Source organism: Malus domestica, chromosome 10 (genome assembly GCF_042453785.1).
Source record: "Malus domestica chromosome 10, GDT2T_hap1".
Lineage (NCBI taxonomy): Eukaryota > Viridiplantae > Streptophyta > Magnoliopsida > Rosales > Rosaceae > Malus > Malus domestica.
Window position 1 is genome coordinate 24,035,900 of NC_091670.1, and position 5,466 is coordinate 24,041,365.

Sequence of the window (5,466 nt, forward strand, 5' to 3'; positions counted from 1 at the left end):
TTTCGATTTTTTTTCGGTTTTTTCATGATTTTTTTTTTAATATCTGGAGCTTGAAGCACATTTTTTTCGGCATTCGGCTGCAAATTTACCCTTTCTCTCCATTAACCCTCGTCGAAACAGTAACGATTTGAGGCATGCAACAACTGTTTCTTGTTCCTGTGATCTGAGGAGGAAAAGGATTTCATCCATCCAACTTCAGTGCCCACTGCAAAACGAAAAGATTAAAACTTTAGTCACAAAAAATCCACCGAAAAATATAAAGATTACAAAAATAATTGGAAACATTACCCAGAAAAAAAATTGAACTTCAAATGGAATTTAAAAATCAACATTGACATAAAAAAAATTATCAAAAACAAACAAAAAAGGTCAATTGAGAAAGGAGTATGCAAAAATGAAGAAAAGAATTGCGAAAAAAGGGGATAAGCAAATATAGATATCAAGGTAGAAAAAAAGAAAGGGAAAGAAATGGGTGAGACTCTCACAACACAAAAATCAAACAAATCTACAATACAAAACAAAACAACAACCCATAAATTTACACCAAAATTTCAGATTCCCTCCATGGAATTTACTCTAAAAAAACCCATAAATCGACAAAATAAATAAGAGAGATTGGAGATCTTACCCTGGAGTGAGAAGATCGAGAAACGGAGAGAGAAGAATGGAGAAGAATGGAGAAATTTGGACAAGAAGGGAGTCTGGAGGCGCAGGGCAGAGAGAGAGAAGAGGGGAATGAAAAAAGAAAAGGTTGGCTGCTACTACTAGTGGCTAGGGTTTTGTTGATTTCTAATTGCACAAAAGGCTATAGATTTATATCCTTATAAATAGTTTAGTTATACAACTATAACAAAACAATACCAATTGCCATGTTGGTTTCGTTGAAACCTCTCAACAGGAGTGCACGGGTTCAAACCCACATGCCTCCAGAACTTTAGAGATTTTTTTATTTTTTATAATTAAAATATTATAAAAAAAATAATTAAATATATATTCGGTTCGGTTCGGTTTTCGAACCTCAAAAACCGAAACCGAACCAGCCATATTCGGTTCGGTTCAGTTTGACAGTTTTCGGTTCGGTTTTTTTCGGTCTCGGTTCGGTTTGGTTCTCGGTTGTTTTCGGTTTTCGGTTTTTTGAACCCACCCCTATTGCTCACCCATTCTACACCAAACAACCCATAACTGGAATGGGACGGGTCGGGCGGGTCGGGTCGGGTCCCAACTAAAATGATATAATGAAAAGAGTTTTGTTTTTTTTTTTTTTAGAAGAGACAATATTATCTACGGAAATGGTGATTTTAATCTTATAATGAATTAGTAATAATATAATTCAAATTTAATTTAATTAAAGTAAGATCTTTTTTATTTACAAATGAAGTTGTATTTTAAATTGTAATACTAAATGGTATAGTGATAAGAGTTGCGACATGTAGCCAAACTCCATCCTCATCATCATGCATCACCATCACGACTTAATTACGTCGTCGTTCAAAGTTTGGAAGCCCCCTCCACTCAGAGATTGAGGGCTCAAAGAAATTCTAATTTAGTATTTCTTATCAACTTTATAAATTTATTTTTTACTCTAATTGTTTTCTTGGCCTATATTTGTTATTTTGGAAGTAGTTTCCGAAATGTGATGTGTAATGGCTCATTTGGCAAGTGTTTTTAAATGACTGAAAGCATTTTTAGAGAAAATATTTTTGAATTCTAAAAGCACTAGTTATATGCTTCTTGTTGGAAGCACTTCAAATACTTTTCTAGAATTAACTTGTATTTTTACTAAAGTTTGATTTCAAAATCATTGTATTAAAAAGCGTTTTCAATTGTTTAAAAACTCATGTCAAACGAGCCCTAAATAACTTCCATCCACACCAAAAAGGGAGTGTCTTGAAAAAATCACGATTTGCTGCTTATCTCTTTCAATCCCCACAAAATGCTAAGATTAGGAGGGGTTAATTCCTTTCATGGCCAATCCCTTGTAATCCCCTACAAATGAGAAATTATTTGTCTCCGGCTCTCAGTCTTCCCTCATACCTGGAATTATATGAATTCTGCAATTCAACCGATTCCAATGTATCATACGCACGAAACGAGTGATAAGGAGAGTTTACATTTTATATGATGAAAATTTGGACAACATGCATACTAGATATCTAACAGGGAATCGATATCGAGTAATAATGTGCTTCTTGTTGGAAACACTTCAAATGCTTTTCTAGAATTAACTTGTATTTTTTTTCTAAGGTTTGGTTTCAAAACGTTTTATCCAAAAGCGCTTTCAGTCGTTTAAAATCATTTGTCAAACAAGCCCTAAATAATTTCCACGCACACAAAAAAGTGTTTGAAGAAAAAAATCACGATTTTTTATTTATCTCTTTCAATCCTGACAAAATGCTAGGATTAGGAGGGTGTTTAGGCCAAAAATGATATTTTGGGCCGACCTTAGAGTCATTCTCGGCCCAGTAGCATTCGTTTAGAATCTTGTTATGGACCATCCAGTCAAGGTTGGCCGAATCCTATTGCGTGAATGATTGGTTTAAATAACGGTGAGGTAGTCGAACCCTAGTGCAACAAGGAGTCTTAAGGCTGAAGATGTTTAGAATTAAGGGATGAATCTGGTTCGTTATGGAGCTTGGTTCAAAGTCCTATTGAAGCTAGGATTGGCCGAAACCTAATTAGATTGGGTTGAGGAATTCTAATCCGAGTACATTTCTAGTTTGGCCATGAAAGGGGTTCGCTACTATAAATAGAGAAAGGAGTGCATCATTCAAGGCCCATTCAAATCAACACATAAATTACCGTGCGCAAAGCTTCTCAGCAACCTTGAGATTTTATCATCTTCCCCTTTCTTCTTGCCAACATATCTTCAGTTTGGATAGAGAACACTGTGAAGGCAACCGGCGACATCTTCAGTTTGGATAAATAACACTAGAGCCGTAGAATCAGCCGACTAAGGGGCACTTTCAGTTTGGATAAACATCACTGCTTCAAGGCCAACTGATTATTATCCAAGTCTAGGTCGACAAGGATTTTCAAGTCCTTGTTGGTAGACGTCATCTCATCAGCTTTCTCGACGAAGTGAGGTGTTACCAAGTTACTAAGCTCGGCACAATGAAAGTCGAATTTTACTTTATGATTGGATATTCGCAAGTACATTTTAGAGTTCAGCATTCTGACAGTCGAACCACATTTACCATCAAGACATTTATTTCTTTCGAGTATTTGTGTTCGTAAAGTCTGGTGCTAGTTCGGCGTACTTATACTCTCACGAATATAATTACTGAGATTGAACCCGCAGTCGGCAATTTGTGAACTTCGCAGAAATAGCAACCTTGTCTTCATGCTCTAGAACCTGAAGTCCGAGACGTAATCCTTTCTCGGTTGCAGTCGCGAGATCAAGAAGTCAATAGTGTGCTCAAACGCCTCATCAACATATTTTACTCCCCGGTCAAACTCGCCCGACGAGTTGGCACGCCCCGTACACAACCGAAGGACGTAGTTTGTTTATTAATTATTTGGCCTGCACGCTATGTAGATTTGGTAGTTTTTAGGGTCAACAGAGGGATAATTTCCTTCATGGTTAATCCCTTCTAATCCCCCTTCAAATGAAAAATTATTTGTCATGGACTCTCGGTCTTCCCTCATACCTTGACTTATATCAATTTTGCAATTCAACTGATTCCAATGTATAATACTCACGAAACGAGCCATAAGAATAGAGTGTACATCTACGAGAGAGAGACCATATAATTTACTCTTTATAAACATGGTTGATTTTGCACCTCCAGGTACATGGGAGGCAGCATGCATAAAATAAGAAAAACAACCACATGAGAGACCCCAAGCCAGCAAGAGCATTGGCTAAACCCTAAACCTTTGTTAGAAAACATAGAAACTCAATTACCACAAGTTTTTTTTCTCTATGAACATAGTTGATCTTGCACCTCCAGTTTTGATTTCTTTTGAATTCTCTGAAGAAGGATCATCTTCTTCTTGCACCTCCAGTTTTGATTTCTTTTGAATTCTCTGAAGAAGGGTCATCTTCTTCCTCATAAGAGCTAAAAGTATCACTTCCGCTTCCTTCAGACTCACCACGGGGTCTCTTAGTTTTACAGTCTTCGAAAGAAAATACTTTCTGCTTTAATGTAACACACAATGGAATCTTCCAAGACCTCGAAAGGTTTTCAAAGATAAATGCCCTCACGACATCATCATCAACTATATATGCATGCCATGTAGTTTCTGTTGTGTTATATATGACTTTCATACTTATCTCATACTCGTCTGGGTCCACATTCACAATACCATGTACTTTCTTCTGAAGCTCCGCAAATGTAATTTTATCTGAAACAATTAATCTTTTGTTTTGCAATTTTGTCAGCCCACATCCTACCATAGTTCACTAAAATTGTCAAACTAGACATCTTCCTGGAAGAGCATAACAATAAGAAAAGAAAAAAGTGACATACGCATTGAAAAAAATTAATTTAATATTGCCCAGATTATTAGTACAATTAATTGATAATTTCCAAACCAAGATAAGAAGAATAAAAACACAAAGAACGAAAACTTTCTATTTCTTAAACCTAATTTTTCTAATATGCACCAAAAGAATATTTATTAGCTTGGTCTCTAACTGATTGGCAAATGCTATTAGATTTGTCAATCTTCCATTCACACAAGGAACCTAATTTTTCTAATAAGAAGTTTTAATCTGTAAACCTTAAAATTATGCTTTTTGCAAGTGGCCCTTTACAACAGTGGTGCAAAGGTGTTGAGCCCTTGCATGATGACGTGAATTCAAATCCTGTCAGTAGCTAATCTAACAAAATTCTATCATTTGAAGAAAAAAAATTATGCTTTTTGCGCTTTCTAAGAACAACAGTCTCTCGATTCACTACATAGTCAATAATAACCTTCAAAACAGAATCCGAACACGGACAACACCATTTATAATTAAAAAAGTGCGGAAAACTAAATATGAATCACATATAATTCAAAGGATTGAGATAAATAACGTTACAAAGGTTGACAATTCGTTTTTCAATAAATATTCAATCAAAGGAAAAAAAACTATAAAAGCAAAGAGAAAATGTAGACGAGGAAAAATGCAAAAAATCAACCATCTACACTCACCTTTGTTTAGGGCTGTACAAGTCTCCACCAATAGCCGATGCCTTCATTACGTCTCCACCATTTCTTAGGTTTTGCCGCCATAAATTTTCATCTAATAGGGTTTTGGTTTTTTAATTTATTTGGTTTTAAAGTTTAAGTGTATTTGTGTCTATTTAAGTGATATTTTGGATGTATTTGAAAGTTTTTATAAAACTAAACCACCACCGCTCTCAAGTTCTCTCTTGCCGATCTCCTCCTCTTTATGCCTCCTCAGAAACCCCTTTGGTAAAATTCCAAACTTTACTCCAAGTTGTATTTTCTCTCTCTTTATGCACTTTCGAAAAGTTTCAG

The 5,466-nt window shown here is 35.6% G+C and overlaps 1 long non-coding RNA gene across 1 annotated transcript; it reads right to left on the reverse strand.

Annotated features, from left to right (window-relative positions):
• LOC139188355 (uncharacterized) lies at positions 1-753 on the reverse strand. The gene is made up of 2 exons (XR_011571737.1): positions 629-753; positions 1-205 (listed from the first exon to the last, which is right to left on the reverse strand). It is a non-coding gene; the product is annotated as an uncharacterized lncRNA (long non-coding RNA).
• Between the last annotated feature and the right edge of the window lie 4,713 nt (positions 754-5,466).